Source organism: Dasypus novemcinctus, chromosome 25 (assembly GCF_030445035.2).
Source record: "Dasypus novemcinctus isolate mDasNov1 chromosome 25, mDasNov1.1.hap2, whole genome shotgun sequence".
NCBI classification, from domain to species: domain Eukaryota; kingdom Metazoa; phylum Chordata; class Mammalia; order Cingulata; family Dasypodidae; genus Dasypus; species Dasypus novemcinctus.
Genome location: NC_080697.1, coordinates 34,165,041 through 34,186,780, shown reverse-complemented (window position 1 = coordinate 34,186,780; position 21,740 = coordinate 34,165,041). Strand labels below are relative to the sequence as shown.

The 21,740-nt window shown below is 46.5% G+C and overlaps 1 pseudogene; it reads right to left on the bottom strand.

Moving 5' to 3' along the window:
• Positions 1–2,110: 2,110 nt before the first annotated feature.
• LOC101428133 (ras-related protein Rab-3A pseudogene) overlaps positions 2,111–21,740 on the bottom strand; it is an 81,208-nt pseudogene continuing 61,578 nt past the window's right edge.

Below are 21,740 nucleotides of genomic sequence, written 5' to 3'. Positions count from 1 at the left end.
GCCTCCTTCTCTATGTAAGGAACTGGTTGAGATGAAAGGTCCTCAAAAATCTGTCTTTGGAAAGAGACACAATTAAATTAGAGCTAAAATTCAGCACAGCTTGTACTGAAGCAAAACCTGTCACCAGAAGCCGGGGCTCTCTTCATTTTTCATTTTAAACTAGGGTGTTGATGCAAATTTGTCAGGAAGGTTTAAAACTCTTAGCTTGCCCTGGAGCCAAGCTCGGCTTTCCTAATTGAATAGGGGGCAATTTTTAAAACTCACGACCAATGTTCTTTTCAAAATTGTATGTTTTACAAGAGCTGCTCTTGAAAACATGTAATTCTGATGTTGTGAAACCATTGCATCAATGTAGAGTTTTGAAAACATGGAAAAGTTCACTCTGGGAATTGAGGCAGTTGTTATTCTAGGTCGTGACAGTCTGGGACACTGTCTGGGTAATATGGAGAAGGCGACGCGTGCATTTGTGGACTGATTTCTCAATAATACAAGGATGTTGGTAACTTTGGGGTGGGATGTACAGAAGAAAGAACCAGATTAGGAGAGCTGGGTCATGCTTCTTGCCCAGACTACTGAGTGGCTTCAGGCAAACCTTTTCAGCTTGGTGGTATGCAGTTTCTTCAACTAGGAAACAAAAGAGGCTGGGCATGGGCTGGGTCCTGGCCAGGTGGGCTGCAGGGCTTTTTCAATGCACTGTCTTCTCCTGAAGCCCTGGAATGTCCCTTCCAGGTGTCTGACAACACACAACTCAAGCTGCAGGCTGTTGGAGACCCTACCGAAGTTGCCCCTGTCCCAGACTTTCTCACTACTCAGATTCTTCTGATTCTGGTTCACAGGAGGGAGCCCATTTTGTTTCTACTTCCCTTTGCTGTGTGCATCCATTCTTGCACCCCAGTGCCAGAGTACTTCCTCAGGGACTTTGAGTCCCAGAAAACCAAGACTTTTTGTTTGGGCCCCAAGCTCCTATTTTGCTTCCAGGTGAGCACTGGCTAACCCCAACTCCCCCTCCCCCCCTTTCATGGTGCCCTGGATCTGCTTCTCCTGCCAACTTTCTTGTCAATTTCTCTTCCTGTCTGACTTGGCCTTTTAAACAAGGTTCTCCCATTAGCAAGGCCTTGACAGGCACCAAGAAGTGGTCACAGTCAATAGTACATGCCCCTGATATAAGTGCAGGACTGTTCTCTGCTTACTCTTAAAAAAACCCATTTATTTATGTATGTATGTATGTATGTATTTATTTATTTTTCTCTGCTTACTCTTGACATATTGCTCCTTATTCCAATCTGCAGCTCAGTACCCTAGCTTCCAATATCTTCTTCCGTTCTGCCTGGACTAGTATCCTCTTCAGATCATCTTTTTGTTCTAATGGACTCAGACTTCTGTTGGACAGTTGGCTCCGTGTCCTTTCCTGATGTATGGGCCTGAAGCACCAGGTAAGAGTCTCCCACTGCTGTGCTGGGCTTCCCAGCCCCTGGCCGTAGAGAGGCACCCTGGACACTTGTTCAGAAGAAGCTCTTCTTTGTTAAGAAAATATTTTTCATATCAAAGTTACCAGGTTCTAAGTTAGCACTCTCGTAGATATTAACTACAATAACATTAAACCTGCACTGGTCAGTGGTTACACTGCCCGCTTATTTTTGTTCATTCCTCAGACTTGAGGGGTTTGGGATGATGTCCACTATGACTGTTTCAGGATAAGAAGAGGGGTCCATATTATGGGGCAGGGAAAAGAAATTGTTTAGCTTGCGGTTGAAGATACTCCTTGCTTTTGGGATGGCGACCGTCCATCGTCATTGTTGTTTGTTTTAAAATTTATTTCCGGGCTCCACCCCAGACCCTGTCCCCACCGCACACCTCCCAGCATGCTCTAGGGTGTGGTCGGGGGGCCCCTTCACAATCGACCACTTGGGCTGAATTACAAAAAAACCCAACGATGTCTAGAGGGTGAGCAGTGGGTTCGCGGGACCACGACACATCACCGCAGGACGAGGGCGGGGCGGGGAGCCCCCCGGGACTTCTCCAATAAATAAAATAAATAGCTACGGTAATAAATACCGGCGGGCTGAGTCGGGGAGGGGTCTCACGCCGCAGGGGTGGGGGGCGGGCGGCCTCAGCGGGCGCAGTCCTGGAGAGGGGGCGCCTGCCGGTGGGTGAGCTGCGGCCCCTGCTCGGCCGCGGTGACCGCGGGGTCCGCTGCGTCCAGCGACTCGGACATCTCGCAGATGACCTTCACCAGGCACTGGAAGGTCCGCTTGACGTTGATGCTGTGCTTGGCGCTGGCCTGGAAGAACTCGAACCCCGCGCGGCCCGCCAGCTGCCGCCGCGCTCAGGCGACGCCGCCCGCTGGTCCCCGGGGACACCTTGTTCCCACCTGCCGCACCTGCGCGTCGTCCCAGGGGTGCGTCTTGAGTTGGGTGGACCAGTCCCGCCCGGCGTTGAAGGACTCCTCGTTGGAGATGTCGCGCACGAGGATGAAGCCCGCGGCACCCCGGGAGGAGGCTGCGGCGAAGGCCCGGGACCGCTTTTGTCCGGCCGTGTCCCAGATTTGCAGCTTGATCCTCTCGTCCCGGCTGTAGATGGGCTTGCCCTTGAAGGCGGTGCCCGCGGGGCTGACCGAGGCGGGCGCGCAGGAGTCGTCGGCGTAGCGGAACAGCAAGGCCGTCTTGCCCAGCTGCTGTTGCTGCTGCTGAGGCTCTTGAACGCGTAGTCGAAGCTCTGCTCCTCCTGCGCGCGGCGCCCGCGGTGGCGGATGCCATCCCGCCTTGCACCTGCTCAGCGGCGACCCTGGCGGCGGGACCCCGGGCGCGAGGGCGGGCCCGCGCCGCGGCCCTCATTGTCTTCTTGGTTGTCCAGGGTAAGTTTGAAGAACTGGAGAGTAGGAGTTGGCTGCATATCTGCTGAATTTCAGGGCTCATCTGTTATATGAACAATCTGAAGACTTTAAGTCTCTGAGAGATATGCTCAACAGGGAAATTGAAACGATAGGTTCAAATAAAAGGAGTATCAGAATATGGTTAGGGGATTGATAAATGTATCTAACTACGTTATATTGGGGAAATTGATTTTAGTGTATTTCCTGATGGGGTTCACTGAGGGGGAATTGGTTTCATGAGGCCAAGTGGCTTGCCCATGGTGTCTGGACAGCCCTAGGACCCTTAGGAGCTCTTTGGTTTGAGGCTTTGTTTACTGTGGCAGTTTGTGAAGTCTGGCTGACACCTGCATAAGTGTAACCTCCAGAATGACTTCCTGACTCACTTTGAAATCTCTTAGCCATAAAAGCTTTATTTTATTTAATATTTCCCCCATCTGGCCAAGGTCTTTCTCCAAAAGCATTACTGATTAATGCTTGGTAATAATCCCTTGGTGCCAGGGAGGCTCATCCCAGAGAATCATGTTTCATGTTGAGGGGAAGGTAGTGAATTTATTTGCAGAGTTTGGCTTAGAGAGGGGCCACATTTGAGTACTAGCAGGTTTTTCAAGAGCTAAGTCTTAGGCATTCGTTCTAGTTAGGCTTAGTTACATGATTACAGGAATAAGGTTCATGAGCTTAAGTATTAAGATCAAGGTGGCTTATTAGCCTGTTATCTTTTACTAGTTAAAACATAAATAATCCAGAGATTTTGGCCATCTTATTTAAGAAAGTAGCAGAACTTCCCCAGAGGGGAATTAGTATTTTATTAGCTACTGTGTAGGTCTCTAGCTATCCAGAAAACATACCAATGGCAGTAAAGATACATTTATATCCCATAAAATATATAGTTATGTAACTTCCAAGGTGTTCAAAAGGCCCTGTCTGTTGGGACCCCTGACTATATCCCAACTTTTCTTTCTTACCAGGGTTGTATCTTATCTTGTATCTTTGTTATAGATCCTGACAGAACATCCTTGTATTTATACTATTAACCACAATCCTCGGCCACTACAGGGTTCACTGTGTTATACAATCCCATGCTTTATACCCTAGCAGGAGAAACTCTCCTGATCGCTCATCTATATCCTTTGCATGTTTTCTTGCCCATGAGTCTTAGGATTTTTGTCCTTCACCTAGAGACCCTTTCATCCTGCTAGAGAAAACATTTATTCCTAAAGGAAATAGGGAATTATAGTTGTACAGGATCCATACATGTGCTGGATAAAATTGAGGGGAAAAAAAATCAGCAGAGTAACAAATTACAGAATCAGGCCCATGAGACTGTACATGTTGGAATGATTAAATATATAATATAAAAAAGTATGGCTGATCTATTTAAAGAAATGAAAGCAGGTATCAAAAGTATGACAAAGAAACAAAAGTATGTAAAATTACCATGAAGATTTGAAAAATAACTATGTAGAACTTCTAGAAATGAAAAATATAATCATTGAAATTAGAAGCTCAACGTAAACGAGCAGTTAGTTACATGTAAGGGAAAAATCTGTGAACACTAGAATAGGTGTGAACTCAGATAAAATATTGCCCAGAGGAAAAAAATGAGAAAAAGAAATATGCAAGAGAAAGTAAAAGATTTGAATGGTAGAGTCAGACAGTCTAATACACATCTAATAAGAGTCCCAGGTGAGAAGAGAGGGCAAGAGAGAGAAGCAAATAAATAATTGACTGAGAATATTTTCAAGAAATGATGAAAGAACTCATCATCTTCCACCAAATCTGATTCTTCTTCAGGGACCATCCACTCAGTTACCCAAGCTAGAAACCTAGCACTCATCCTAGAACCTCTCTTCCCTATTCTTCACCTTCCTACCTAATCAACCACCAAGTTCTATCCATTTTACCCACTTTTTATTACTTCACTCCATTATTATTTCTCCAATGCTGTGACAGCTGCTTTGGTTTGGAACCTCATCATTTCCCACCTGCCTGTCTACAACAGTCTCTACCTCCCTGCCTCCAGCCTCAATCCCTCTCAAATCTTCATATTACAACTACCAAACACAGCTTTCTAAAGTACAGCTCTGAGAATGTCACTAACTGCTTAAAACCCATTAGTGGGCCCTCATTTTCTTCAGAATAAGGTCCAGGGTTCTTAATGAGGCAAGTTCTTTCACAGCGTGACTTCTGCCCACTCTCCATCCTTCTCCACCTGTGTATCTTCCCTAGTTGCTTACCTGTGCTTTCCATCCTTCCTTGACCATGAGGTCCACTTTCAGACCTTCTTGCAGGAGGAGTAAGTTACCCGGGGCATAGGAGCATTTGAAGAGCTATAAACTGAGAGTGGAATCATTATCCTAATTGAAACTGTAGGTGTGGCATCATCTCCTCGGAGATGAGCACAGTCATTCGGGAGTGTGAGAAATGTGAAATGATCTTGAGAGGGCAGCCTATGGTGTAGGGCTCTGACCAAAGAGAACTTCATCCCTTCTCCAAGTTAGGTTCATGACTTACTTATAGTATGAACTGCACATGGTTCCCACTTCCCCTGGATACCATGCTGATGCATGGAGAAGTGAAACAACATGACCCATTTCCATTTCTATTGGGATGAGGCATGTAGCACTTCAGGCTTTGCATTTTTTCCATCCTAAAACTGACAGCATTGTGCTCTTTTATGAAGTATTTGGAAAGACTGCTTTGCTAGTAAGCAGCTAAAATTGTGGCTGCAAGGATTCCAGGGACACTCTCCTTACTGTTGAGATCCATTCAGTGGGGTGATTTTATGGGCCAGGGTTCCTGGGCTCCCCACCTTTTTATCCACCTCTGGCACTCATTGATTAGTGAAATCACTCGACTTATTTGACCTGTTTCCTTCTCTGTCAAATGTGAGTCATACCTCTGACCCTGGCACTCACCTTGTTGTTAGGATCAAACGAGACTCAGCATGTGAAAGTCCTTGGAGAAGATGAGTGCTTTTGGACCCATGGTGCCCAGAAGTAGAAAGACAGCAGGTTTCTAGAAAGTTCCTTCATGAATAACATCCTTGCAATTCATAGCTATAAAACTGGCTGTAATGATACCTCTGGAAGCAATATCCCAGACTCCTGTGGTGCAGGCCAGAGAGGCACCCAGACAGTGGCTGGTTACAAGCTCTTCAAGTGTTCCTATGCCCCGGGTAACTTACTCCTCCTGGGGGAAGGCAGTGGGCCTTGCCTTTGGGGAGCAACTAAGGCCCAGGTTTTCTGTCACTTTGCACCGGCAAGGGCTGAAAGACGCCAAGGTGCTAATGAGGGCTAAGACATAAAGATGAGCTTGACGAAGCTAGCATGGAGCACCCACTGAATGCCAAGCATTTCACATACCTGATCCAATCTTGAAAACCACTCCAAGAAGAAGGTGTTACCATCCCCTTTTTACAGATGAGGAAATGAGATGTGTAAGGCTAAGCCCAAGGTCCCTGGGCTCCATGAGGGGGCTGTAAAGCTTCTGCCTTGCAAGGTCACTTCCAAGGTCACTGCAGGTCCTCCTGCTCTGCCTCAGGGCTCTCCTCGGCCAGGTCGCCTCAATTCCCCTTGCTTGTGCTTCTCTTGCCTCTACATCTGGAATTGTGGCACTCTGCAATGTCTGGACTGTGGCCTTTTGCTCTTTCTTTACTATTGTCTCTGCTGTTTCCAGGATCTCAAACCCCCATCCCAGTCCCGCTGTCTTTCTTTTCTTGTTCATATCCCATTTGCCTGCTAGACAGTCCCTTCAAGATACCAGGCATCACCACAGACTGGAATTTCTAAAATGGAATGCTTCTTTCTCCTTAATTTGTCCATTTCTGACTTTTGTATTTCAGCTAAGGATATCGTCAATCTCCCTGACTCCTGAACTGGAAATTTGAGAATCATTTTTGACTCTTGTGCCATTGTTACAAATTTCCAACAGTGTCTTATTTCCTCCTTCTCGACAGCCCTTTCATTGACCCCATCCTTTCTGAGCCTATCTCCGCCATCTGCTTGTATGGAATCCCCTCACTTCCCCTTTATTTAGCACCTGGGCTAAATGGAGTCGCTTCCAAACTGGTGTTTCTAACTACCATTTCCAGTCCCAGAAGTTATCCCTACCTTTCCCTGAATCACACTGATCAAAGCCTTTGATGCATTTCTGTTGCTGCCCTACAGGATACAACCCAAAATCTTTATTTAGCCTGACAGCTGAGGCCATTGCACTCTAACACTTGCCTGCATTTCTCATTCCCCCTCGGGCCCCAAACTCTTCTTCAGCTGGACTAGCTTATTTGCACTGTTCTGCACACATGGGATGTCCTCTGCTTGTCTCTGCTTGTTCCTGTCCCATTAGTCCTGCAAGGTATGGCTTAGATTCTCCCAACGCCATGCAGCCTTTCCCTGGCCACCTTACCACTGAAGAGCCCCCAGTCTTCCCGAACAATGTCTGTTTTCAGTTTGCTTGGCAGTGAAACACAGTTCTTCTATTGTTGCCTTGAGTGATGATTTAAATTGTTTGTGGTTATTTAATTTTTCCCGTACTTACATCTTCTTTCCCTAACTGGCTTGAGTGATAGAATAAATTGAATCCATTTTTATTGCCCCATGGAGCCCAACATATCACCCAACACTGCAGACCTTCAGGGATTACTTAGTGATTTTATTTAAAAATTTAAAACTACCAACCAGAGTGTGGGGGGGTACAGGTCTCCCCCCTGCACCCCCAATTCTCCAGCACTCTGTCCATACTAAACAATCTGGATTTCTCTGAATGAGTTTCACATTCTTGTGCCTTTAGATATTTGTACACATTGTGCTCTTCTTCCCTTCTTGCCTGATTAACTCATACTTGTTTGTCAAGATGTTACCTCCTCCAGGAAGCCTTCTTTGAGTTGAGCTAGGTGTCCTTGTCTGTGATCCCCAGCACCTGTGGTTTCCATCCATCACAGCTCTGAGAACACTGACCCTTCTTGCCTTCTTCCCTTCTAGACTGTGAGGTCTTTGTGGGCGGGACCTGTGAATGCCTTTTCTCTCTTACCCCCCAGAAGGTAACACAATGCCTGGTTCAGAGACGGCACTTGATGACTGGTTACTGTTTTGGATATATGACCTGATGTCGGAGATTCTCCACCTGAGCCAGTATGCTGACCATGTGGTGGACACTGGTACCTACTCAGATCCCCCTTCATTGAAGTTGCTGGGGTGCCTCCTGCTGCTAGTCCTTTTGGAGATTGCCTGGACCACAGAGGCCCACCTAGCCCAAGGTCACACCCCTTCCTGGGGCAGCCCACATCCAATAACTGATGGATATAGGAGTAGAAGGTTCTGGTCATCTCAACCCAACTCAGGACAACTCTGGGAGGCCCTCTGAGTGCCAGAGCTCTCTGCGGCGTCAGCCAGACTGTCCTCAGTTCTGCCTTTTAGAGTGACACCTCTCCCTGCCCCACCTGGCTTCCTTCCCACTTCCTTCCACGGGTATGAAACCCAGGAGCATCCTTTCATAAACGGCCTGCATGCTAAACTCGGCCTCAGAGTTGGCTTCCCAGGGATTGAGCACCCACCAGGTAGCAAGCACTATGGAAGGGGATTGACATACATTACCCCAGGTCTTATTCTCGTGAGAACTACGTGGATGAGGACATGGAGGCTTAAAGGTAAATGACTTCTGTAAGCTCCTTTACCTGAGAAGCAGCAGAGTCTAGTTTTAAAAATGATACCATCATGCCTCCCTGTGTGTGCTCAGTAAATGTGAAATATTTTATGAGCTGTGGGAATGGACAAAGGGATGCAATCCTGGTCTCCAGGCAAACGTAGTACAAAGGTCACCCTTCTTGTCTCGTGTCTAATAGTTCTGTGTTTCCTCATGGGATGGGTGGTGGAGATCAAAAGGAACACGTGTGGATTGAAGAACTGACCTTGAAGTTAAAAGGAGTGAGCTGGCATTAGGCTGACTGTGAACTTGCAGGCATGAAAAGGCTAGTTGGGTTGTGCCTCTGTGGAACCCTGGGAAATCTTGGCAGTGGGGGGAAAGGAATACTTCTGTTTGGATACATGCTGGGGACACCCTTGAAGCAGAGTCATTCCTGGAGGGAACTAGGCTCCCCAAGTCAAACCCTGGTCTTGGGGATGGAGGGCAGGAGTCCAGTGATTCCATACTTGAGAATTTCATTTGGTAATTTGTGCCATTTTTACACAGACACGCATTCACTCATCCATAGCTGTGACTTATTGTCTATTGTATGCTCATGGCTTACTTTAGCAAGATGCTGTTAGCTCTAAATAACAAAAAAAAGCTCAAATGGCTTGTAATAATAATAACTGACACTTACATGGCATTTATTATGTACCAGGCACTGTTTGAGATACTTTCCACACATTAACTCATTTAATCCTCTCACAACAATCTCGTGAAGTAGATATAATTGTTATCTCCATCCCCATTTTACAGATGAGCAAAGTGAGGAAAAAGGAAGTCAAGTAAACATGCCCAAAGTCATAGTGGTAAAACCTTATAGCAATAAGGACTGTATACTTTCACTTAACAAGATGTCCCAAGGTGGGGATATTCCAAGGATAACTAATTCAATAGCTTGACTTTGTTACCAAGGACTTAGGTTCTTTTCATCTTTATTCTCTGTCATCCTTAGTGTCATAGCTTTTATTCAATCTTATCCCTTCAAGTTCACAAAACAGCTGCAGCAGCTCCATGTATCACATTCTCATCCACCAATACCCAAAGCCCAGGAAAAGAGAAAGTCCCTGTCTTATGGCTTTTTTTAAGAATAAGGAAATCTTTTCCCAGATTCCCCTCGTGTCCCACTAGCCAGGATGAAGTCCCATGCTTCAAAAATCTAATCACTGGTGAGAGAAATGGAGTCACCATTACTGGCTTAGACCAGTTGGGTTCACCCTGTGTTGGGTTTGAACAGGCCCTTGCTTCTCTGGATGCACACAGTTGCCTGAAAACCTGAATAAAACATGCTTCTGATTTGCTGGCAAAGAAGGGGAGCTGGAAAGAATTTATTTCTAGTTCTCACTAAACCCCTATGAGATAGGAGTTATTTTATAAATAAGGAAACTAAGACTTAGGTCATCCACTAGTCATTCACTAGTCATCCACCTGTGAGTGGTAGCGTCTACGTCCTCAGCACGTCCTCCGGCAGTCTGGCAAGCCTGGAATTTAAGCCTTTCTTTTCCCACGCTAGACCGGTGGCGTTGGAAAGACTCCCACTCCTGCCAGATGGCTTTGGCTGCCCCTTTCCAGAAGCTGCGTCTCTGATACAGTTTAATGTGAATGGCCAGAGAAACTCTCCTTGTGGTTCCTCCCCCTGCAAGGCATCGGAGGCTCCCGGAGGGCCCGCGAGGGCAAGGCCTGCTCTCCCATCTCGTGCTGGGGTGCGTTGCAGTTCGGAAGTCGAGGCTGCCTCGGGACGAGGTTTTCTCTGGTTTGCACACCTCGCTGGGTGGCCATGTTCTGTGAGCGAGAGGTAAGTGTGCTCTGGAGTCTTGGTCCCCGTCCAGAGTGCCCCTGCGGAGCCTGCTTTTACAGATCCGCTCTCATTTTGCTGTCTGTTTCTGACTCCTGTCAGCATACCCATGCTTCTCGTCTTCTGAATTCCCGAAAGGCTCAGCCCTCCCGGTGACCCATAGGTTCATTTCTCCTGGGAGGTGGCACCCCACCTGCCCTCCCTCCAGGGCCAGTGAGGGGGAAATGACTTGGCGCCCCCAATCCTGGCTTCTTCTAATCCCAACCCCCCCCCCCCACCACCAATTCCTTCTCTATGCCCAGAGCCTGTGGACTCTGCTTTGTGGGTCGCATGGTCTCAGCCTGGGACCGGTCCCCAAGTGAGAGCACGTGTGCAGGAACTTGAACACAGATTGGGCCCATGCTGCCAGGCAGCTGTTGGGATGGATTGTGGACTGGCACAATTGAGAGAGGTTCCTGGGACCCATTGCCCAGATACAAACTTGGTGGCAGGTCAGGAGCTGCATTCTTCCTTCCTAGATACAAATAAGCCAGGACACAGATCTTCATTTTCCTCTGCCTTGTATTTGCATATTTTTCATGCCTTGTTCCTTCAGTTACTCATTCATTCATTTGTCAAACATGCACTGAGCACCTGCTCTGGGCAGGTACAGGGGCTACAGTGAGGGCTCACATGTGGTTCCTGCCTCCCAAGAAACTCACATCCTAGGGAGAAGAGGGACAAGAAGCATGCTGCCCAGTGGGATAAACTTCAAAGGATAGGGCAGGACAGAGCAGCATGCCAAGTACAACCTGCCTCATGACCCCCCAACTGTCTGCTCCCTCTGCCTAGAGCACCTGGCCCGCAACATCTGCCCAGCTGCTTCCCTTGTCCCTCTAAGTTCTCCCGAAGGCTTCCCTTGACACCATGTAGCAGAGATTCCCCTTTACTTTCTATACCTCTGCTTTGTTTTTCATTTTAGCACCTGACTGAATACTATATTCACCTCTGTTCATTTTTATATCATCCATACCCTTCTCCCCAAAAATATAAGCAGGGGGGATTTATTTTTTATTTTACTTTTTATTTTTTAAAGATGCTTAGATTATATAAATGATACGTAAAAACTGCAGGAGATTCCCATATGCCCCACTCCCTACCACTTCTACACTTTCCCCACATTCACATCTAATAACAAATATTTGAGGCAATATTTACTGTGGCAGTCAATGGGATCCTACTGAAACGTGCATAAGCATAACCTCTGGGATGACCTCCCAGTTCACTTTGAGGTCTTAGCCATATAAACTCATTTGTCTTTGCCCTTTGCCCCTTTTGGTCAAGGTCTTTTTCCAGTTGCGTTACTAGTTGGTGGTTGGTAGTAATCTCTTGATGCCAGGGAGGCTCATCCCCAGGAGTCACGTCCCACACTGTGGAGAAGGTAATGCATTTATGTGCTGAGTTTGGCTTAGAGAGAGGCCACATTTGAGCAACAAGAAGGCTCTCAAGGAGGTAACTCTTAGGCAACCTATAATACTAGGCTAAGTTTCAATTTCAAAAGAAAAGTTTCATAAGTACAGTTATCAATATCAAAAACCTGTCAGTGGTCCATCCTCCTACACTAATCATTGCCCCAGTACTCAGGCAATTCTTGCTGTCCCATTAGAGAATGTGGCTAGAGCTCCCCAGGATGGGAATTTGATATTCTTCGGTTAGTGTGTGGATTTCCACCCACCATGACAATGCCCCATGAACGCTTGAACTCTTTCATATGTCTTATAGGAGTGGAGGGCAAGGATTTGATGGTTTTTATTGCAAGCCCTAGAGTAGGGCTTGCACATCTAGTAGAAACTCAATAAATAGTTGTGAAATGAATGAATGGAGTGGGGAGACACAGGAGACCCTTGCAGAAATGATGACACTGAGCAGAATCTCAAAGTGCAAGAAGTGGGCCAAGTGGGGGTCCCCGAGGTGAACTGACCAGAGGGAATAGCATGGGCACAGAGGTTCACAGCACAGGATTTCTACTTAATGTATCCAGATGCAAATCCCAGCTTTGCCATTTATTGGTTGTATGATCTGGGTAGGGAACATAACCTCTTTGTGCCTGAGTTTCTGCATCATTAAACGGAGTTAAGATAACATATGAAAAGTGCTTCATGAGGTGTCTGGCATATTGCAAGACATTGGTATAAAATAGCTCTTCTTGGGAATCGGTATAGCTCAGTGGTTGAGCACCTCATTCCCATGTATGAGGTCTCCAGTTCAATCCCCAGCGCTGCTTAAAATAGCTATTTTTGTTTTCTCTCTGGGGGCCATGGCAATGGCAATGGGTGGCCAGGTCAGCGAGTGTGGGCTTCTTTTTCTGCTGGGCAGACTGAGGGGTTTCAATCTATAGGGACCTGGGACATGTTGAGGGCTGCTTGGAAATTTTAAATTTATGCCTGGGATAGCTGCTTTCCTGGGGACAAGGTATCTCCTGGGGAGACTCTCCAGCACTGGAAGAGAAACTGATATTCTCCAGTGAGGGGAAGCTGGTCTGAGCCAGCCTGGGAATTGAGTTCCAGGAGAAACCCACCTCCAAGCTGGCACACCTTCAGCTAGGAGGTGCTTGGCTTCTCATCTGGTGGTGCTTGGTGGTGGATAGTGTTTGCCACTCAAGTTCTCTTTCTCTGGATTCTCAGCCTCCAACTGAAGGATTGGCATTGCTTGGTATTTATGAATACATATATGTAGATGCTGTTGTGCTTAGAATATATCCTTTAAAAGGCATTATTAAATTTACAGTAGCTTTTGCTCTGTGCACATTTTCTCAATTAATGGATACTAGAAGCACCATGGCTCTCAAGTAGAGCTTTGTAAAATTTTGATACAATGTTGTGAAAGGATCTCCATACCGCAATTGCCAGGGAGCCCTTTTCTCCTGAGGGTGACACTCCTCGGCAATGTCCTAGTAGGAGGTTGTGCAGGATGGCTTCCTCACCTCCTGCAACAGGGAACTCCCTAACCCAAGGAAGCCCGTCTGCTGTCAGCTCAGTTTGTTGGAAAGCCTGAAGTCATGCTGCATCTACCTCCCTGACTACCCCTAAGGGGCCTCTTCTCTGTCCTGGAACCTCTGGGTACAAGATTCCTTCTTTGATCCCAACACAGTCTTTCTTATCCCACTTTTATCCCTGCTGTGATCTTCAGAGTTGCTCTTATAGTGCCTCAGTGGTGGTGCTTAGCCCACCAAGGACCCTCATATATAGAAAGACCATTTGCAGAATGAAACCACCCAGGGTCTCCATTCATCAGTGAGTTTCATGTCTTTACTTTGCAGTAAGAAAAGAAACTCAGTGTCTTAGTCTGCCACAGGGCTGCCGATGCAAAGACCAGAAATGGGTTGACTTTTATAATGGGACTTTTATTAGGGTAAAAGCTTACATTTCTGGGGATGTGAAATTTCCAAATCAAGGCACCACCAGGGATGCTCTCTCACCAGTCGCCCTTGGTGATCCTGGCTTCCTGCCATGTGGTGAGGCAAGATGGAGGGTCTGCCAGTCTCTCTTTACTTTCTCCTTGAGCTCTGCTGTCGGTGATCAGACATCTCTCTTTGTGTCTGTTTCCTTGAACCTCTTGAAACATCTCTCCTTGAGCTGAGCTCAAGTATCTCTCATCAAGCATCTCTCCCTGGGTTTCTCTCCTTGAGCCTTTTGGGGAATCTCTGTCTTTCTGCAGCTGTAGGTGAGCTTTGAGTCCTCTCTCTTTCTACTTTATCCTTTCTCTCACATGGCAGGATCAAAATGGTGGCTCCTTTCTCTTAGTTTATGTAAGACTCAGCAAGATGGTGGAGACCAAACCTGAGACACATCTCACTGACATAGTCCAGTCAAAAGCAATCTAATCAAGTGATCTCTTCAAAGGTCCCCTAACTGAATCTATTGAAAAGGCTCCATTTACATGGTGTTAACAGGCACAGGAATGGGTTAGCTTAAGAACATAGTTTTCTGGGGCCCACAAAAGACCAAGCAGGACATGCAGCCTCTAGAAACAAGGCTCAAGGACCTGAAGATGGAGCCAGTAGTTATCTCACGAATCCAGAAACACTGACCTCCTCCCTTCTTACTGCTCTGGGAAGGCTGTGCATCTACCTCTCACTTCCACCCCCCTTGCCTGTGGGAAGCAGTATCATTTAGCAGAAAGAGTAGAACTTAGAGTCAGAAGACATTGGGTTTATTCCTGTCCTACCATTCAATGGCTTTGAGAGCTTGGGTAACTTCCCTCACCTCTGAGCTTCACTTGATTCATCTGTAAACCCACTCCACAGGGCTTTTTTATGGTTTAAGTGCAGGTGCATGGTACTTAGAAGTGGTTCATTAACATTAGATAAAACTGGCTCATACCAGAAGTTCATAATATTTACCTTTGGGGGAATTTATGCTAACAAGCATACTATGGAGATGTGAGATCAATGTTTTCCTGGGCCAAAGCACTTGCAGAAAAAAAAAAAATTATCCCAAATGTCATTACCAGAGCAAATCCTATTTTCTGGTTCTGCCTTCACCTGAAGGCCCTCCAGCATCCTTCAATGACTTCCAGAGCCCTTGTTGATGTCTGCATATGCTTGGACAGGATGGGAGTCCTCATGGCCAGTGCCCAGTTTCTCCTGGGGGCTTGGAACTCCTGTGGGGTGGGCTGGTGGGAAACCTGAAGGCTGCTGTATTAGTTATCATAGTAGTTTGAATTAAGAACCCTAACAAAGACATGTTCTTAATCTTAATCCTCATTCATGTGGATGCGAACTCCTTTGCATATAGAATCCTTTGAAGATGGACTCATTTGTGAATAAGGATTGGACTCATTTGTGGACTCATTTGTGAATAAGGATCTTTTAAGATCCTATTTAGGTGTGGCTCAACTGAATGAGGGTGGGCCTTAATCCATATGATTGGAGGCCTTATTAAGAGAGGAAATTTGGACGCAGCTGGAGAAGCCCGAATAGCAGACCACAAGGAGAGAAATATTGCCCTGTGATGGGAGGTAGAGAAACAAGCCAAGGAACCCCAAGGATTGTGGCAAACCAGCACTAGAACACTATACATTTGAGAGAGAAAGCATAGCCTTGTAGACACCATGACTTGGGACTTTTAGCCACCCAAACTGCAAGACAATAAATTCTTGTTGTTTAAGCCATCATTGTGTTATGTTTGTCATAACAGATGAACAAACTAAGACAGTTATCTGGTTTTTTTTTTAATTCTTTATTGCTCATATTTTATTTTATTTTATTTTATTTTTAAAGATTTATTTATTTATTTAATTCCCCCCCTCCCTCCCCTGTTGTCTGTTCTCTGTGTCTATTTGCTGCGTCTTGTTTCTTTGTCTGCTTTGTCGTCAGCGGCATGGGAAGTGTGGGCGGCTCCATTCCTGGGCAGGCTGCACTTTCTTTCGCACTGGGCGGCTCTCCTTACGGGGCGCACTCCTTGCGCGTGGGGCTCCCCTATGCGGGGGACACCCCTGTGTGGCAGGGCACTCCTTGCGTGCATCAGCACTGCGCATGGGCCAGCTCCACACGGGTCAAGGAGGCCCGGGGTTTGAACCGCGGACCTCCCATGTGGTAGACGGACGCCCTAACCACTGGGCCAAGTCCGTTTCCCGACAGTTATCTATTGATGCATACAAAGTACCTCCCCCCACATCTAGATGTTTAAAAGAACAAGAATTTATTCTCTCACTTAGTTTCTGTGGGTCAGGAATCAGGAAGAGGCTTAGCTGGATGGCTCAGGATCTCTTACAAGGTTGCCGCCACGGGCTTAGTCAGGGTTGCAGCCCTTGGAGAGCCTGGAGGAGCCACTTTCATGCTCACTCACCTGGTTGTTGGCAGACCTCAGTTCTTCGTTGGCTGTTGGCTGGGGTTCACTCCAGGGCAACTGGTACCCTGAGAGTGAGTGGCCAAGGAGACAGCGCAAGAGAGCTACCCAAACAGAAGCTGCTGTGTCTTTTATAATCTAATCTCTGAAGGGAGATGCCATCACTTCTGCCACACTCACCGGGCCCAGTCCACACTCACGGAAAGGGAATTACACAAGGGTGTGAATCCCAGGAGAAAGGAATCCTTGGGGCCACTATGGAGCCTGGTTCCCACAGCTGCTAAGCATAAGTCCAAGCAGAGAGAGCTGGACAGGGCAGCCTGAGGAATTGCCCTCTACTCAGGGCACTTGTCTGACCATGGAGGGCAGTCTTCTGCTCCTAAGCAGAGCAGCCTTTCCTTTGGGCAATACTGAAGAAATTCAGATGGATTTCCCTTGTATCTTTGCAGACTCTTAGACTGGAGATTTAGCCAGTTATCTAAAGGTCCCATGCCTATGCATACCCCCTGCCAGGGGTTCTAGAGGGCAGAACATCCCCTCAGTGGAACACACGGCACAAACCTGCTGTCGTGCCGTCTGTACCAGGCTACACAATTTGCAGGGCTCAGTGAAAAATGAGAACTTCAAGATGGCGACAGCAGAGCATCATCCAAGTGTGGAGTCCTTCAGAGTGTGGGGCACCATACAATGGCACAGAGCATGTGCCCAAGAAACCAGCCCCGTAGGTCTAAAGTACTGGGCCAACCACTGGGGCAAACCTCCTGGTATGGCCAACAAAATGTTACCACAGTGTCCGTATCCCAGAGTGGAACCCCAATCTTTCTGCCCCACTCCTACATCCACCCTTGCTAGTGCCAATGCCAATGCCCTAAATCTTTGTGAAGATGCTGCTAACCTGCTAAAGTGCCTGTGTGGACACTTCTCCACTGACAAAAAGTACTTTGCTCTCCAGGGTTTCACATTTTTATGAATCTGCTTGTTAATGCTTACTCAACTTTAAAAAAACAGCCCTCATTTTTCCTTTGGGAGTAACGAAAACGTTCTGAAATGGACTGAGGTGATGACAGCACAACTCTGTGAAGAAACTGAGAAGCAATGAGGGTACACTTTGGATGGATTGTGCAAGGCAGGGGACATCTAACACAGTGAACCCCGTGGTGGATGGTGGACTGTGGTTCACAGTAAAAATATGAAAACATTCTCTTACGAATTATAACAAATATACAGTACTAATACATGGTCTTAATAAAAGGATGGTTTGTGGGAAAACAGCAAATACAAGCTAGCAACTATAGAGTGTCGTAATATTGTGACAAAGTTCTTTCACCGTCTGTAACAAATTTGTCACAACAGTCTAAGGTGTTAGTGGTAGTGCAATATAAGAATCCTGTAAGAAGGTGTTAACTCCAACTTCTTAAATTAAAAAAATAAAAATAAAAAAACAGCCCCTCACCCTATGACTCAGACACAAGTCACCACATTAAACTTGAGGACAGTCTGAGTGAGGGGCCCCTTCTGCCTGATTTCAATTCTCTCTTCCTTTTTTTTTTTTAAAGATTTATTTATTTATTTTCTCTCCCCTCCCCCCCCCCACCCTGGTTGTCTGTTCTCTGTGTCAATTTGCTGCGTCTTGTTTCTTTGTCCGCTTCTGTTGTTGTCAGCGGCATGGGAATCTGTGTCTCTTTTTGTTGCTTCATCTTGCTGTGTCAGCTCTCCGTGTGGGCGGCACCATTCCTGGGCAGGCTGCACTTTCTTTCATGCTGGGCAGCATTCCTTACGGGGCGCACTCCTTGCGCATGGGGCTCCCCTACACGGGGGACACCCCTGCGTGGCAGGGCACTCCTTGCGCGCATCAGCACTGCGCATGGGCCAGCTCCACACAGGTCAAGGAGGCCCGGGGTTTGAACTGCGGACGTGCCATGTGGTAGACGGACGCCCTAACCACTGGGCCAAGTCCACCGCCCAATTCTCTCTTCCTTGAGGGTGAATTCTTTCCCAGAAGGCCCCACAGTTTTTTTGTGTGTGAATAAACCACAAGGGTCCTTACCACTAAATTAGGTTAAAGACATTTCTACTTAAGGTAAGACTCCCCCATCCCAGATGAGTGCCATGATGTTTTCTGTAGAAATTAGAGGTGGGAGCCAGGACACTTGAGTTCTAGTCCTCATTTTACTGTCCCCACCATTCATCCATCAAACATTTTTTAAGAAACTATTTTGTGCCAACACCCTGCTTGGTGCAGGGAATACAGCTGTGAAGCAGCCATGGATCCTGCTCTAAGGGAAGCCTTTGCTGAGTGAGATTTTACCAACCTGTGCAACGAGAGATAGAACTAAATCAGGACTTAGGACTTGGATGGGAGAAAAGCATCTTTAGCTTCACTAATCCCAACCTGAAGTTTAGCATTTCTTTCGATTAGGAATGTAGACAACAAAACCCAGCACTATTAGCCTGAATCCTCTTTATCCCCAACAGAGGTCATAGTTATTTTCATATCACTTTACAGTTATTACAGATGTCTCAGAATATCAAGTACACTCATCATTACTTGGGAATTAAGATAGATATTAGACCTGCTGCTGATTTTGTTATCTAATGGGCTAATAAAGAAGCACCTATATTATTATATCGCACATTTTTAGACCTTGAAAATTGTCTTTCAATATAACCGGCTTCCTTTGTAATCCTATATATCTTATTTTATCCATTTAAAAATATTATTGGCAGCCACCAGACCACCAAAGGGGTCCAAAGGTTAAGGGTGCCTGCACCAAATGGTCTGTACTGTCCCTCCATGAGGAACACCCAGCAGATGCAGAAGTGACACTTTTCTTGTGAACATGGGAAAGAAATGGGCTGGAGCAAAAACATGGTTTAATTGCTCTTTCCAAGTTCTGTGCTCCTTCCCCTCCCAGTAATTTGGTAAGTTGTTGTGCATGGCTTGCTTTGTCATCTGCTTCTCTGTACTTGTGCCTGCTGTGTCTGGGGCTGGGCAGTTTACTCAGCACCCAGGGGTTTGATGGGCTGGAGGTGGGACACCCCCATATTCTCTGTTTTTGGAGAAACAACTGCAAGAAGTTCCCTGGATATTTGTCAGGATCTAATTTTACTAGAGAGAGGAGAAAACCTGAAACTTTTTAGGTAAATGTGAAAGCCATAGGGAAGGTTTTCTCCCACATCTACCTCCATCTGTCTTTACCCAGTCTTGCTTTGACTGAATACCTAGAAGCTCAACCAATGACTGAGGAAAGGAGGTGACATTTGTTGAGCATTCACATATGACTAACAAACCTGGGAGGCAAGTTTTCTATCCCTATTTCACAGATGAGGAAACTGAGGCTCAGGGATCTTGGGGATTCACTTCAGATAATTCTGTTGGCAAGAGATAGAGCCAGGACTTGACCTCAAAGACTGTGCCACACAGTCTCCCACTGCCCCTGTCCCAGGCCAGTGCCAGAAATCAGGATAACTGTGATGGTTTGAAGTTGCATGGACCCTAGAAAACTATGTTCTTAAGTTAATCCATTCCTGGGAATGTGGACCCATTGTAAGTAGGACCTTTTGACAAATAGGATCTTAAGATGTGAACTGCCTCCTTCAGGGTGGGTCTTAATCCTCTTACTGGAGTCCTTTATAAGAGAATGAAATTAAGAGAAAAGAGAAAGTCACAGAGGCAAGAAGCTGTCAGCAACAATACCTGGAAGAGAAGGAGAGACCAGCACATGCCACCATGTGCCTTGCCATGTGACAGAGGAGATCAGGATCCCCAGCAGCTGGCCTTCAGGAAAAAGCATTGCTTGGTGATGCCTTGATTTGGACCTTTTCGTCAGCCTCAAAACTGTAAACTGGTAAACGAATAAATTTCCACTATTAAAAGCCAACCTATTTTATGATATCTGCATTTCAACAACTTGACACACTAAAACTATAACCTTGAGTGACTCACGTGGGTCTGGGAAAATCGGTCAAGGCAGCATATACCAAGGGTGACTAATTTGTGGTGTAGACAAAAGGAGTCTCAGAAATTCAAAGCAAGAGATCACTTTCATCTAGGGTGGTCCAAGAAGGCTTTCTTGAGCTGGGTCATAACAGATTTGGGGAAAGTGGAGAGAAAGCTGGGGGACTGAGCTAGGGAGGTCAGGAGTCAGAGGAGGCCAGTGTGGACAGATCCAAGGTAGGTGGAGGGCACCAGCAAGGGACAGTCGGTAGCCTGGGGCTGAATAGGTGTATGCCCAACTGCCACATTGGGCAGTTGATATTTACTTATCATGGTAGATGACTGGGAGCCACTGAAGGTTCTTGAGGAGGGGAAGTGATAGGACAGAGCAGAACTTGACATCTGGTTGCATGTGTGTGGGAGGGGACCTGAAGGGATGTGGATGAGGGAGACATCATGGAAAGCTGAGATGGCCAGCCATGTGACCATTAGGGTGGCGACTGTGAGTTGCAGCTCATTTACCCCTCAGGTCCTGCAGGTCCCACCACGTTGACCTGTGATAGTAGCCTCACTGGACTCCCAGCTCTGAGATGACTTCTCATTCCAGAGGAGAGGCCAGCTCTTGCCCCATGCCTTCATTTCCAACAATTCGGTCCCACAAGTGGTGGAGCAGATGCCTTGGCCATGGAGCCTTGGAACCAACTGTGGTTGTACAGAATGTATTGCCTCAAGCATGGGGAGGTACTACATCAGTTTACAGGAGATAATAAAAACAGTGATAGGCTTGTTTCCCTCCTCATCTCCAAGTGGCAGATCACGTGGAGTTTTCTATAAAATAAAAGGCAACAGAGTGTAGTGGGGCAGTTTTCAGATTCTGGAGCCCAAGTACTTGGGCTCAAAGCTAAGATACTGGGCAACTGAGTCTCTTTGTCTCTCAGTTTTCTCATCTGTGAAATGGGCATGATACTGGCACCTATTTCAAAGGATTGTTGAGATTGCATTAATATATGAATGTTAATGGCATAGTGCTCAATAAACAGGTGTTGAATGAATGTTTTAGAAGGCAGCTTCCCAAGGAGGAAAATCAGAGGCAACCATGTGAAATGGCAAAATCTAGATAAGGGAGGACCTAGCTTTGTTCTGGCTTCTTCTCATTCCAATTCATTTACCTTGGGGGTTCACTGGAAAAGGTTTATTAAAAAATATGTGAAAATGATTTCCTTTCTTTGCTAATTGAAATTCTCCCTTCAAGGCTCAGTTTAACTGTCACCTCCTTGGGAAGCTTTCCTGGTTTCCCTCCTTCCCCATCCTTGTGAGAATCTCATGGCTTCTTCTTCTGTTCTCTTGTAGCAGGCAGCACCTAGGTTTATTGCACCATTTACTTAATTCTGCTATATTTTCCCCCTAATTTCTTTTATGGCTGTCTCTCCTCCCTGGACAGGAAGTTTCCTCTGAGACAGACACATGGGAGCTTTGAGGTTGGACAGGTCACTCTCCCAGGTATAGGGCCCAGGTCCACCTAGAAGGGGCTCTCATTGCCTTAGGCCTCAGATAGGACAAAAAAAATGCATCTTAATTTTCACTAATTTAGACTTTCTTGCCATTGTAAAGGTGGGCAACAAACCC